This window comes from Ananas comosus, linkage group 3, assembly GCF_001540865.1.
Source record: "Ananas comosus cultivar F153 linkage group 3, ASM154086v1, whole genome shotgun sequence".
NCBI lineage: Eukaryota > Viridiplantae > Streptophyta > Magnoliopsida > Poales > Bromeliaceae > Ananas > Ananas comosus.
The window spans coordinates 8,002,665-8,017,204 of NC_033623.1; positions in this window are offsets into that span (position 1 = coordinate 8,002,665).

Here is a 14,540-nt window from a genome sequence, read left to right on the forward strand (position 1 = left end):
CGCACATAGGCCTCAACGTTTTCGTACATCCGCGATCAAAAGTAGGCGGCCTCGAGCAACGCCAGGGTCCTCTTCTGACCTGGGTGGCCCGCTCACTTGGAGTCATGACAATCCTTGATGAGCTCGCGGCGAAGGTTGCCCCACTTGGGCACTGTCACGTCCCGTGAACGCCAATTTGGTTGGTTTGGGCACGTCAACAGACGCCGAACGGACAGCACCTCCCCTGTCCGCCCAAGGTTTCAACAACACTTGTATAACATAGCAATTCAAACAAAGAGAATGCAAGTATACACGGCTTGCACGAGGGTAAGCAACAACAACCACAAGTAAAAGCAATCTAAATAATACATTCATACATTATAACTTGATCACTTTCAATCAAATACAAAACTTGTAAAATATCATTACATTCATTATATATAATCACCTCTCAAATGACAATTAATACATTTTCCATTCATCAAACATAATAGATGAAATACTACGGGTGGCTCTATACACAACGGTAGTCTGCTACCTAGAGCACGATAACCATGCCACAAGCCCCGATCGTCCTGCTCGCGCTAGAACCTAATACATTCATACATTGTAACTTGATCGCTTTCAATCAAATACAAAGCTTGTACAATCTCATTACATTCATTATACATAATCACCTCTCAAATGAGAATTAATACATTTTTCATTCATCAAACATAATAGATGAAATACTACGGGTGGCTCCATACACAACGATAGTCTGCTACCTAGAGCACGATAACCATGCCACAAGCCCCGATCGCCCTGCTCGCGCTAGAACCTGCATGGTTAGTGGAATGAGAACTACAACAAAGTTTCCAGTGGGTTCGGCCGCTGATCCCGCAAACTTGTCCACTAGGTTTACTGTCACGCCCCGGGACCCAGCGGAAGCCCGCCCGGCACGTGTCCAGACCCGCCATACGTCTAAATAATATAAGGCGTCTAGAAAAAGAACGGTAAATAAAGCAATAGTAGAAAGACATCTAGAAGTATCAGAACAAAGTACAACTAGATTCCCAAGTACAAGAGCTAACAATAATACAAAGGTGGTATCTACACATGGTACCAAAACTCTCCCTCACAATAAAAACACAAAAAGGAGAGTAACCACTTAGGAGCAAAAGCAAGCTCCACTATCTAGCTATACGACTCCCTTGCCGCGATCCTGTGCTTCCGCCGGTGCTGAAGGCTCTGAAAAAGAACATCAAACAGAGGGTGTGAGAACTATTAAATAATAGTTCACAATGGGCAATTACTGACATCAGTGAAATACGCCACTAGGCCCAAAGCAAAAAGGGGGCTAAGTACAAGTATGAAATAAACCATAAGTTACTAGCATGAAGGTCTACTATAACATGATATCTCTGCTTAGTATGAATTTGCATAAGTAAGAAAGCTATTCTAACATGAATAAGTATGAATGTATAACCAACATAATATCCACAACACAAATAGTAATGTCCACAACACAATAAGTAAGAAAGTTATTCTAACATGAATAAGCATGAATGTATAACCAACATAATGTCCATAACACAAATAGTAAGATGTCATTGTTTACTATTCTAGTCCAAGCCCACTTGGCATATTAACTACTCATAGTTTCAATCTTGTAAGACCCACCCGTAGGTTGTCTGGCCTGCACCATGCCTAATGGCCCCGTGGTAGTCAACACTAGGAATGAGCCTCCTCCACGGCAATCCACTTCGGAGCCCAATCCCTCACGGATGAGCATATGTCGCGATGGTTATCTCCGGAGTGCCGGCTTGTAGGGAGCGGCCCTCACAAGCATGTGCGAATGAGCACAATGGCAAGCAAGTGTAAAAGTCCGTAACAAGTCCCAAGTATCATGTCTAAAATATGGAATGTAGCAAGTGTCTCAATGGCCTATCACTATGTCATCATGTCTAAAACATGGAATATAGTTGATGTCACAATGGCCTATCATTATGTCTCTATGTTGCAGTTTCACAGTTTACTAAGTCGGTGCCCCTTTATGGCACTTTTGTCCACTAAGTCCAAGCATGAGTTTAGTAGTCAAGAATACATAATTCGAGTCATTTTCATCATATGAGACATGTTTCCAATCCACAAGAAGAATACTACTCACATACATGTTTAATCCACATAAGGCTCTACTATATAGAGATGATACATAACACATACATTTAAGTATTCTAAAATTCACATCTAGCATGAATATGCATGCGATGTGATGAAACGAAAACATTTAACTACTTAGGAGAAGTTTTCTCCTATTCCAATGAAGCCAAACCCACCGTGGCTTCACGAAACCCTTTGTTTGGGCCGACGAAGGTGTCCACTACTGTCCTAGTATCCTAAAGGTCACAAAAGGAGGGATACACGAACGTTACGAATAATCATTGGATCAAACATTAAACAACTCAAGGAAAGGTGAAGAAAACTCACCGGATGCGAAGAAACCTCTCACGATCTCCAAAAGGGAGTTAGAGGCCTTCAAATCCAACCTAAACAAAGGTTCTAATAAGATCAATTGGGCTCCGAAACCCTCAAATCCAAAATCTCCATTTCTAACCCTAATATGCTCAATCTAGGGTTACAACATCAAAAACCATCAAAACATGTATTAAAGGAGGAATACATGCTACTAACCTCTCAAGATGCTCCAAACCAAACTTAGAATTCTCTAGGTTTGAAGATTGATCCTCTCTCAAGCTCCAAACACGAAGCCAAAGCGTCTCCAAATGTGGAAACCCAACAAAAAGCAAGGAGGAGAAGAAAGGAGAGATCAAAACACAATAAAATCCATAAAAAATGGAGATCAAACAAGTGGAGGGAGACTCACCTTGTTTCTCCACTGGTTTGGCTCAAAAGAGCTTCTAAGGGGGCTGGGATGATTTATAGGGTTAGAAACAATTCCAAATACAACCCCTCACAACATCAGCCCGCAGAGTAAAGTGTACCGGTACACGAAAAAGTGTACCGGTACAAGTCCTGCGCGACAGCAAACCCGAGCCTCGGGTTCGCAGAAAATCCCTATGTGTACCGGTACACTTCCGATGTTGTACCGGTACATCATCTGTTTCGGTACAACATCAATGTTGTACCGGTACACAGCCCTGCAAAAAGCAACCCGAGAGCAGCCTAAGTCCATCATTTTGGTGACCTTAGCGCTACTTAAAATACTACAAATCTCGGGATACGAGCTATAGGTCGAAACACTGTCAACGATCCTCTAGAATATCTGGAAAAACTCGGAACACTGATCAAATACTCAACCTTGCAATTTGTAAAGGTACAGTGTGTTACATTCACCCATCCTAAACAGGAGTTTCGTCCGCGAAACTCAAAAGCAACGTACCTCAAGGCTCCATCTGAAAAAGATAGGGATAGCACTCCTGCAAAGTGCTCTCCAGCTCCCACGTGGCCTCCCGCTCCTCGTGGTTGCTCCAAAGAACCTTCACATACAGAATATCCCGATTCTGTAGCTTCCGCACTTCGAGAGCCAAGAACCTCACGGGTTGCTCATCAAAACTCAAATCATCCCTCAGCTCTATCGGTGTAGCATCCAAAACATGAGCCGGATCGAAGATGTACTTCCGAAGGACTAATACATAAAAGACATTGTGTACGCCCGATAGGTTCGGTGGTAGAGCAAGTCGATAAGCTACCGGGCCTACACTCTCCAAAATCTCATACGGTCTAATAAATCGGGGGCTCAACTTTCCCCGAATCCCAAATCTCCTGATTCCTCTGGTCGGCGAGACCTTCAAGAAGACATGGTCTCCAACTTGGAACTCCAAGTCTTGCCGTCGTCGATCGACGTAACTCCTCTGTCTACTCTGTGCTGTCAAAAGTCGCTCCCGAGCAATACAAACCTTGTCCTCAGCTTCCTGGAGCACATCAGGGCCTAAAGCGAATCTCTCGCCAACTTCACTCCAATGAAGTTACGATCTACACTTCCGTCCATAAAGTGCCTCGAAGGGTGCCATCTTGATGCTTGCTTGATAACTATTGTTATAAGCAAACTCTGCCATCGGTAGATGCTACGACCATCCTCCCTAGAAGTCTATCACACATGCTCGGAGCATATTCTCTAAAGTCTGTATGGCGCGCTCCGACTGCCCATCACTCTGAAGGTGGAAAGCGGTGCTGAAATCCAATCGAGTGCCTAAGGCATCCTGCAGACTCCTCCAAAAGTGTGATACGAATCGGGTGTCTCGATCAGAAACAATCGAAATAGGCACTCCGTGAAGTCGCACAATCTCATCAAGGTACACTTGTGCGAGCTTCTCTCCGGTCCAAATCGTATGAATAGGTATGAAGTGCGCCGACTTCGTCAACCTATCCATGATCACCCAAATAATATTATGCCCGGCCTGAGAGCGAGGCAATTCTATAACGAAATCCATAGTGATCTTTTTCCATTTCCACACGGAAATCTGCTAACTCTGAAGTTTTTCCGCGGGCAATCGGTGCTCCGCCTTTACTTGTTGGCAAGTTAGACAATGAGCTACAAACTCGCCAACATCCTTTTTCATCCCGGGCCACCAGTAAAGCAACATTAAGTCCTTGTACATCTTGGTGCCTCCCGGATGTATAGCATAAGGTGCCTGGTGTGCTTCTTGAAGAATGTCTTCTTTAATTTCCGAATCCGCCGGTATACAAAGCCGTCCACGAAAACGCATCAATCCTTGGTCATCCACAAGAAAATCACCGGTGCAACCATCAACTATTTTATCTCTAATCTTTTGCAATTCCACATCGAAAACTTGCTTTTCTTTAATTCTATCCAAAAGTGTAGGTTGCACTACCAAAGTCATCAACCTCAAGGGTGTGTCAGGTGTTACGACTTCCAACTCCAACCGCTTCATTTGCTGAATCAACTGCGGTTGAGCTACAACATACATCGCTAAGTTTTCCGTCGATTTCCGACTTAACGCATCTGCCATCACGTTAGCCTGGCCCGGGTGGTAGAGAATAGTCAAGTCATAATCCTTGAGTAGCTGCAACCATCTGCGCTGCCTCAAATTCAGCTCCTTCTGAGTGAATAGATATTTCAAGCTCTTGTAATCCGTGTATACTTCACACCGCTCGTCATAAAGATAGTGGCGTCATAGCTTCAATGCAAAGACTACTGCCGCCAACTCCAAATCGTGTGTAGGATAATTCCTTTAATATTCCTTCAATTGGTGAGAAGCATACGCAATCACCTTGCCATCCTGCATCAACACGCAACCCAATCCATTAAATGAAGCATAACTATAAACCACATACCCTGCTCCAGCAACCGGCAAGGTTAGGATCGGGGCGGTCGTCAATCTTTGCTTCAACTCCTGGAAGCTTCTTTCACATGCATTGTTCCAAATGAACTTAACGCCTTTATGGGTGAGCCTCGTGAGGGGAGTAGATAGCTTCGCAAACCCCTCGACAAATCTCCGGTAGTAGCCGGCCAATCCAAGGAAGCTCCGTATCTCCGTGACGCTCGTCGGTCTAGGCCAATCCTTGATTGCCTCAATCTTCATGGGATCCACGGCTATACCCGATCCCGAAATCAAATGTCCAAGGAATGCCATTTCTCGAAGCCAAAATTCATACTTTTTCAACTTAGCATAAAGCTCCCTTTCCCGAAGTATTTGAAGTACAAGCCTCAAATGTTCCTTGTGATCTGTATCACTTCGGGAATAAATCAAGATGTCATCGATAAACACCACGACGAATCTGTTTAAATAGGACTTAAAAACACGGTTCATTAGATCCATAAAAGCTACCGGGGCATTAGTAAGCCCGAACGACATAACTGTAAACTCATAATGTCCATACCGTATTCTAAAAGCCGTCTTCGATACATCCTCGGGCTTCATCTTTAACTGGTGGTATCCCGACTGCAAGTCGATCTTGGAATACACGCACGATTCCTGAAGCTGATCAAATAAGTCGTCGATTTTCGGCAACGGGTACTTATTCTTGATCGTGACTTTATTAAGTTCACGATAATCCACACATAGGTGAAGTGACCCGTCCTTCTTCTTGACAAATAAAACTGGCGCTCCCTAAGGCGAGACGCTCGATCAAATGAAGCCCTTGTCCAGAAGATCCTGCAGTTGTGCCCTCAGCTCTTTTAGCTCCGCCGGTGCCATCCTATAGGGCGCTTTTGAGATTGGAGTAGTTCCAGGGACGAAATCTACCACAAACTCAATCTCCCTATCAGGTGGCATACCCGGTAGCTCAGCTGGAAACACGTCGCAAAACTCCCGCACCACCGGGATATCCTCAATCCTAGGGATGTCATCCTCGCCCCTCAGCACAACACTAGCCAAATAAGCTATGCAACCTCTGCTGATGAGCTGTCTAGCTCGAGACGAGCTGATCGTCATCGCAAACAGCGAACTCCGGTATCCTCTAAATACAACCTCAGTCTGCCCCGGTTCTCTAAAAGTAACCGTGCGATTCTTACAATCAATCGTCGCATAATACCTGGTCAACCAGTCCATATCCAAGACCACATCGAACTCCCCTAGCTTGCGCAAAGCTAGCAAGTCCACAGGCATAATCCAGTCTCCTACCCGAACAGGGCAACTGGGGCAAAACTCTCGAATATCCAAAATGTGGTCAGGTATTACAACCTGTCCCGGATGAAACAAAAAAACCAAAGGGATGCCATGCAACTCGGCAAATAGTCGATCGATGAATGAATGTGATGCACCAGTATTAAACAATGTATTAAACTCTAATGCCATCAAGTAAAATGATACCTGCAACCACATCCTCGGCTGCTGCCACCTCCTCGGTCTGAGCGGCGTACATGCGCCCACTCGGGGCCTGTCGCGATCCCTCGCTTAGACGCTGGGCGGATGACCGCCCAGGCTGGTACTGTGCCGATGGAGTCCCCTGGCTGGCGGCTGGTAGAGCCGGTGCCGATGCAGTCGACAGTGCCGGTGACGAACCCTTCGGGCACTCGGTCCGGAAGTGGCCCTCCTGGCCACACAGGAAACACCTCCCTCTCCACTTCGGACACTGCGGTGGAATGTGAGGACCACCGCATATCACGCACTGGGGAGGTCGGCGAAGATCAGATCCTTCTCTCCGAGCTGTCGAGCTGCGTCCACGCTGCTGGCTCCTAGGGTGCTTCGGCGGCCTCCTAAAGTGCGTCTGACTCTCAGCCGCGGGCCTTTTGCCCATACCCTTGTCCAAGCCTTCTCTCCTTTCCTGCACCTTAGCCGCGCCGCTCTCCACGATGAGCGCGCGATTCACCACCTCCCGGTAGGTTTAAAGGTTAGAGGATTACATGAACCGGAAGATAGACGGTCGCAATCCACGCTCGAAGATGCAGGCCTTGTCCTCGTCGTCCCGCACGACGAAAGGCACACAATGTAGAAGCTGAGAAAACTCCCTCTCGAACTCGGCTACAGTCCGGTCTCCCTGGCGCAAGTTGCGCAAGTCCTGCTCCATTTTCCTCTTGACACTGTCCGGAAAGTAATGCGCCAGAAGAAGTTTCTTGAACTTCTTCCAAGTAATAGCTGCCAAATCTGTGCTGGGGTTCTCCTGAATATCCAACCACCAGCGGTAGACCTTGCCGTCCAAATGGTGTGTGGCGAGCCAAACTCGATCCCTCTCCTTCACGAAGGTGTCGCGGAAGAGCTTCTCCATGTGCATCAACTACTTCTCCACGATTCAGTGGTCGACCTTCTCTCCATCGAAGATCCGGGGACTGCACCTCCTGAGCTCTTTGAGCCGGTCCATCAGTACGTCCCTCTCCTCTCCAACAGCTGTCACGGGAAATGCCGCCCCCCCAGAGGTACCTGCACGGGTGGTGTCACCAAGTCCTCTCCCCGCGATGCAACCGCAGGTGTCGTCCGCGATGTGTCGAGGACGGGGGACGACCCCCTGGGTGCAACCACCTCCACAGGCACGGGTGGTGTAGGAAACTGAGCCTCCCGAGCCTCCGCCTGCTGCAGTAGGAGGTCCTCCAGGCGCTTCATCTGCGTCTCCTGTCGGCGCGCTGCCCCCGTCTGCTGTGCCACAATGTCAGTGAGGGCCGCAAGCTGGCCTTTCAACTCACATACCTCGCCGGATCCGGAGGTAGCGGAGGTCTCGACCTCCTCAAAGTGTGCCGCATTATCCGCTCCGGCAGATTGAGAGCGTGTCATCGGCATCTCACTACAACATCATAAAAGCAGAAAGTTAATAAACCCACGCTATCGAATTCCCACTCAAGAAGATAATACCCAAGTCATGCGAAAGTAAGGAAGTGTTCTTCACTACTAACTCCCGATGTTACGTTGTCGGCCGCCAACATAACCCTCCGTGAAGTTAGAAGCTATACACTTCGATTTAACTCCACTTTCTAGAGTTATCAAGATACCCAATCATAATACTTTCGCTTACAAGTCCAATAGACCTCGTCTCTCAAGAGCCTATTTCCTATAGTCCAACCGGCCTAAGGTTTGCTAGATCCACTAAGACTCAACCCTAGGCTCTGATACCAAAATAATTTGTCACGCCCCGAGACCCAGCGGAAGCCCGCCCGGCACGTGTCCAAACCCGCCATATGTCTAAAACATATAAGACGTCTAGAAAAGAACGGTAAATAAAGCAATAGTAGAAAGACATCTAGAATTATCAGAACAAAGTACAACTAGATTCCCAAGTACAAGAGCTAACAATAATACAAAGGTGGTCTCTAAACATGGTACCAAAACACTCCCTCACAACAAAAACACAAAAAGGAGAGTAACCACCTAGGAGTAAAAGCAAGCTCCACTATCTAGCTATGCGACTCCCTTGTCGCGATCCCGTGCCTCCGCCGATACTGAAGGCTCTGAAAAAGAACATCAAAAAGAGGGTGTGAGAACTATTAAATAATAGTTCCCAGTGGGCAATTACTGACATCAGTGAAATACGCCACTAGGCCTAAAAGCAAAAAGGGGGATAAGTACAAGTATGAAATAAACCATAAGTTACTAGCATGAAGGTCTACTATAACATGATATCTCTACTTAGCACGAATTTGCATAAGTAAGAAAGCTATTTTAACATGAATAAGCATGAATGTATAACCAACATAATGTCCACAACACAAATAGTAAGATGTTATTATTTACTATTCTAGTCCAAGCCTACTTGGCATATTAACTACTCATAATTTCAATCTTGTAAGACCCACCCGTAGGCTGTTTGGCCTGCACCGTGCCTAATGGCCCCGTGGTAGTCAACATCCCCATGCTAGGAATGAGCCTCCCTCACGGCAATCCACTTCGGCGCCCAATCACGCACAGGCGAGCATATATCGCGATGGCTATCTCCGGAGTGCCGGCTTGTAGGGAGCGACCCTCACAAGCATGTGCGAATGAGCACAATAGGAAGCAAGCGTAAAAATCCGTAACAAGTCCCAAGTCATCATGTCTAAAATATGGAATGTAGCAAGTATCTCAATGGCCTATCACTATGTCATCATGTCTAAAATATGGAATATAGTCGATGTCACAATGGCCTATCACTATGTCTCTATGTTACAGTTTCACACTTTACTAAGTCGGTGCCCCTTTATGGCACTTTTGTCCACTAAGTCCAAGCATGAGTTTAGTGTTCAAGAATACATAATTCGAGTCATTTTCATCATATGAGACATGTTTCCAATCCACAAGAAGAATACTACTCACATGCATGTTTAATCCACATAAGGCTCTACTATATAGAGATGATACATAACACATACATTTAAGTATTCTAAAATACACATAAGTTCTATCTAGCATGAATATGCATGCGATGTGATGAAACGAAAACATTTAACTACTTAGGAGAAGTTTTCTCCTATTCCAATGAAGCCAAACCCACCGTGGCTTCACGAAACCCTTCGTTTGGGCCGACGAAGGTGTCCACTACTCTCCTAGTACCCTAAAGGTCACAAAAGGAGGGATACACGAACATTACGAACAATCATTAGATGAAACATTAAACAACTCAAGCAAAGGTGAAGAAAACTCACCGGATGCGAAGAAACCTCTCACGATCTCCAAAAGGAAGTAAGTAGAGATGTCAACGGGTCGGATTCATGGTGGATTTTCAAAAATTCGAACCCGAACCCGACTCCAAACCCAAAACCCAAACCCGAATCTGAACCCGACGAATTTTAAAAATTCATATCCAAACCCGAACCCGACAAAAAATCCGAATCCGAACCCGAACTCGAAAATTTGAATCCGAAACAGTTATTTCTTTTTTCAATATTTCAAAATATATTATATTAAATCTAAATTTTTAAAATACAAATTCAAATATAACATCAAATATATATATATATATATATATATATATATATATATATATATATATATATATATATATATATATATATATATATATATATATATANGTTCGGATAAAAATTTCGGATATCCATACCCATTGACATCCCTAGGAGTTAGAGGCCTTCAAATCCAACCTAAACAAAGGTTCTAATAAGATCAATTGGGCTCCAAAACCCTCAAATCCAAAATCTCCATTTCTAACCCTAATATGCTCAATCTAGGGTTACAAAATCAAAAACCATCAAAACATGTATTAAAGGAGGAATACATGCTACAAAGCTCTCAAGATGCTCCAAACCAAGCTTAGAATCCTCTAGGTTTGAAGATTGATCCTCTCTCAAGCTCCAAACACGAAGCCAAAGCTTCTCCAACGGTGGAAACCCAACAAAAAGTAAGGAGGAGAAGAAAAGAGAGATCAAAACCAATAAAATCCATAAAAAATGGAGATCAAACAAGTGGAGGGAGACTCACCTTGTTTCTCCACTGGTTAGGGCTCAAAAGAGCTTCTAAAGGGGCTGGGGTGACATTTATAGGATTAGCAACAATTGCAAATAGACCCCCCCACAACATCAGCCCGCAGAGCAAAATGTATCGGTACACGGGAAAGTGTACCAGTACAAGTCCTGCGCGACAGCAAACCCGAGCCTCGGGTTCGCAGAAAATCTCCATATGTACCGGTACACTTCCGATGTTGTATTGGTACACCATCTGTTCCGGTACAACATCAATGTTGTACCGGTACACAGCCCTGCAAACAGCAACCCGAGAGCAGCCTAAGTCCATCATTTAGGTGACCTTAGCGCTACTTAAAATATTACAAATCTCGAGATACGAGCCATAGGTCGAACACAGTCAACGACCTTCCAGAATATCTGGAAAAACTCGAAACATTGATCAAACACTCAACCTTGCAATTTGCAAAGGTCCAGTGTGTTACATCTACTCAGGCATATGTAAGAAAAGGATAGATAGATTGCAAATCAACTAATGCAAAGCTATTACAATGCCTGAACACTAATAAATCCAACAAGTAAGATAATCATAATGACAATGCATGCATGCTTTTCCACATTCACTTTCCTTGGCTTTTACCAAATCAACCCGGTTAACACTTGTTAACCCCAAAACTTACAACCCAAAATCCCTATCGATCGGGGGGACTTTACCACACCCGACGGACTATCTTCTGGGGGGACTTTACCGCGCCCAATGGTGACCAACTCCAGAGCGCACCGCTCGAGGGGGAGCTACCTCCCTCAAGTCAAGACTCAATGTGAGTATCGATCCAATCCCCAATTTGAGGACGTATAGCCACACTTGCTATCTTTGCCACAAACCACGATGCCACAATGCAATAACAGGTTTTTACGTTGTTATATTTATCACTTGCTAGGCCAAACTTGCCACAATGTATAAAAGGATTTTACCTTGTCATGTATATCATTTACTAGGCCACACTTGCCACAATGCATATAAGGATTTTACTTCATCTAGCATATCATATCATAATGTCACTAACATCACATATCACAATGTCTAGGGTCACACTTGCCACAACGTCCACTAATGTTATAGTTCGACATTATAATCCAACATCCATAATGCTCTTAAGGTTTTACCTTATCTAGCATACCACATAATTCATATCCACTAATGTCAATGTCACCTTTGTTTACTATAGTCATAATCCACATTCATTTCATACATTCATAGGGTTCACATGCATGGTCCACTAATCAATTCATATGTTCACCAACATTGAAAGCATGTACATAATTCCCAACCATAGCCCAATACCCTACAATGCATGAATGTCATAACACACATATATGCTCAAGAAAAGGTGACCTAGATATAGAAGAAAATTCAATGATTCCGGATAGCACCCCCCACCTTGTAGGAATGCCGAGAAGCCACGATTCAAATCCCACGATTTTTGGACGCCGATTTCACTTGCTGCGGCAAAACGAAGCCAAAACAGACTTTTACCCTGATTTCTCCGCGTACACTCGTCGGATCGCCGAACCGAGTTCACCAACGCGTTTGCTTACCTAGCAATTAGGGTAACAAGAGATCAATCCCAAGTTTAGACCTCATTTGAACCAAACCCTAGCATAAGCCCCTATACTTAATCATCTTCTTCAATTAGGTCCCTAGACATGGAGAAGCATGCTCAAATCCACCATATAATCCTCTAGATGCTACAACTAGAAGCAAATACCAAAACCCTAAAGAGAAACATGGAAACCTACCTTTAGGTTCCAAGCTTTCCTCCAAGCCTTTGCACAATTGCAAACTCCACCCTCAACTTAATCTTCTTTTCCACCAAAGCTTCTCCAAAGCCCTCTCTTGCCAAAGATCTAGAGAGAAGGAGAGAGAGAAAAGGGTTTTTAGAGAGAGAGAGGGGGAAACCTCTTAGGTGTTGGGTGAGAGCAAATGAGCCCTAAACATAAGCCCTCACACATATAACCATTCACCATGCAACAATTGCACATTAGCCCCTCTCAATCTACCAATTCACAACAGCCCGAACTGGGCAATTTTCGCTTATGGGGTCCGGACCCTGCACAGGGTCTGGACCCCGAGAACAAAGTTTTTCAGCACTTTGCTGAAAACCTCTCAGCTAGCTCTCCTGGGTCCTCTAACCCCTATGCAGCTCATTCCAAAGCATTTAAAACACTTTGCGGACCGTTCTAACTTGTCCAAATCCACGCTTCATTCGTTTTTACGGAAGTTCGGTAACTTATTGGGGACACGGTATGTTACAGGCACGTACACCCATCACCCCTTGATGAGGAGTAGCCCGTCGCTCAGTCAAAACCTTCGAGTTTTGCCATCCTTGACAAGTTGCACCAGATTCTGAGCGACAGGGTCCTTGTCGGTTCCTGAATGAAGTTGATCGTGGAGCGTCCCGTGAAGCTGCCACACGGCTGCAAGTTCAGCCTTGCGTGTCACGCCCCGAGCCCGGTCCTATTTGGCCGGTTCGAGTACGTCGAATAGACGCCGAACGGACAGAGTCGCCCCTGTCTGCCGAAGGCTCAACAACAAGTACAAATAGAGTATAAAATTTGCACATGCGGAAGCAAACATAATGGCTTGCACGAGGGTAAGCAATAGCCAAATTGAAAGTACTATTGAATCAACATACAAGTACTATGATTAAATTTAAATCACATACATTTCTTTGCATTATTTCTTTTATACATCACATATTCCTCAAAATATAACCATTTGCATTTAACTATGAATTTCTTTTACATCATTCATTTAAACATCTTTGATACAACTAAAATCATTAAGTACAAAAGATGATATATAAGGGTATGCAACTATCAAAATAAATTGACTGGGGATGTCACTGTTACGGCATGATACCCTTACCGTGGTCGTCCACCGGCTCGCTCGGTCCCAGCTCTGTGAAAATAGTGGGGTGAGAACTACAACAAAGTTTCCAGTGGGTTCGGCAACCGACCTCACCGACTTTTCTACTAGGTCTAAACCAGGCATAATAGAAGAAAGAATAGATAGTGACCAACTAACAAATGCAACTAATATGCCTGAACAATAAATAGTGAATCATATGCTCAATGAAATGCTTATGATGAATGCAAGTTTGCTTTACACTGTTCAATCTCGTGGCTAACCCGTCGGGCCCTAAGTCTCTTCCCGCCGGGTTCCATAACTCACAAACACGAGTCCCTAATCGCGGGCCCTAAGCTTCCTCCCGCTAGGACCGTCCTCTGGGGATTCCACATCACAGTGATGACACCTACGGAGCTCATCGCCCGACGGGGAGCGACCTTCCTTAAGCCAAGACTATAGGCGAGTATGATCAATCCTTATCTTTAAGGATTCCAATACTCATGTGACCCTTAACTTTAAGGTTCTTACGTCACAATGTCACTTTCTCTTTTCACTTGCATTCTTTGACTTACACTTGTGTCATATACACTACTTTGTTCTTTATGCACATTTACTAATGCCACACTTGTTATCTAAGTATTCAACTTTAGCATTCTTGTCCCATTAATATCACTATAGTAACACTAGTATTCAAGACTCCTTTAATGCCACTCTCCACATTTACGTCCACATGTCACTTTTGTTCTCTACCTCAACTAGGTTCTTGTCATTGAACATGTATACATAGGGTTTATAATTTCTTACTCTTTTACCATCATTTCACATGCATTATACTCATAACATGCAACTGAAAGTTCTCAATCA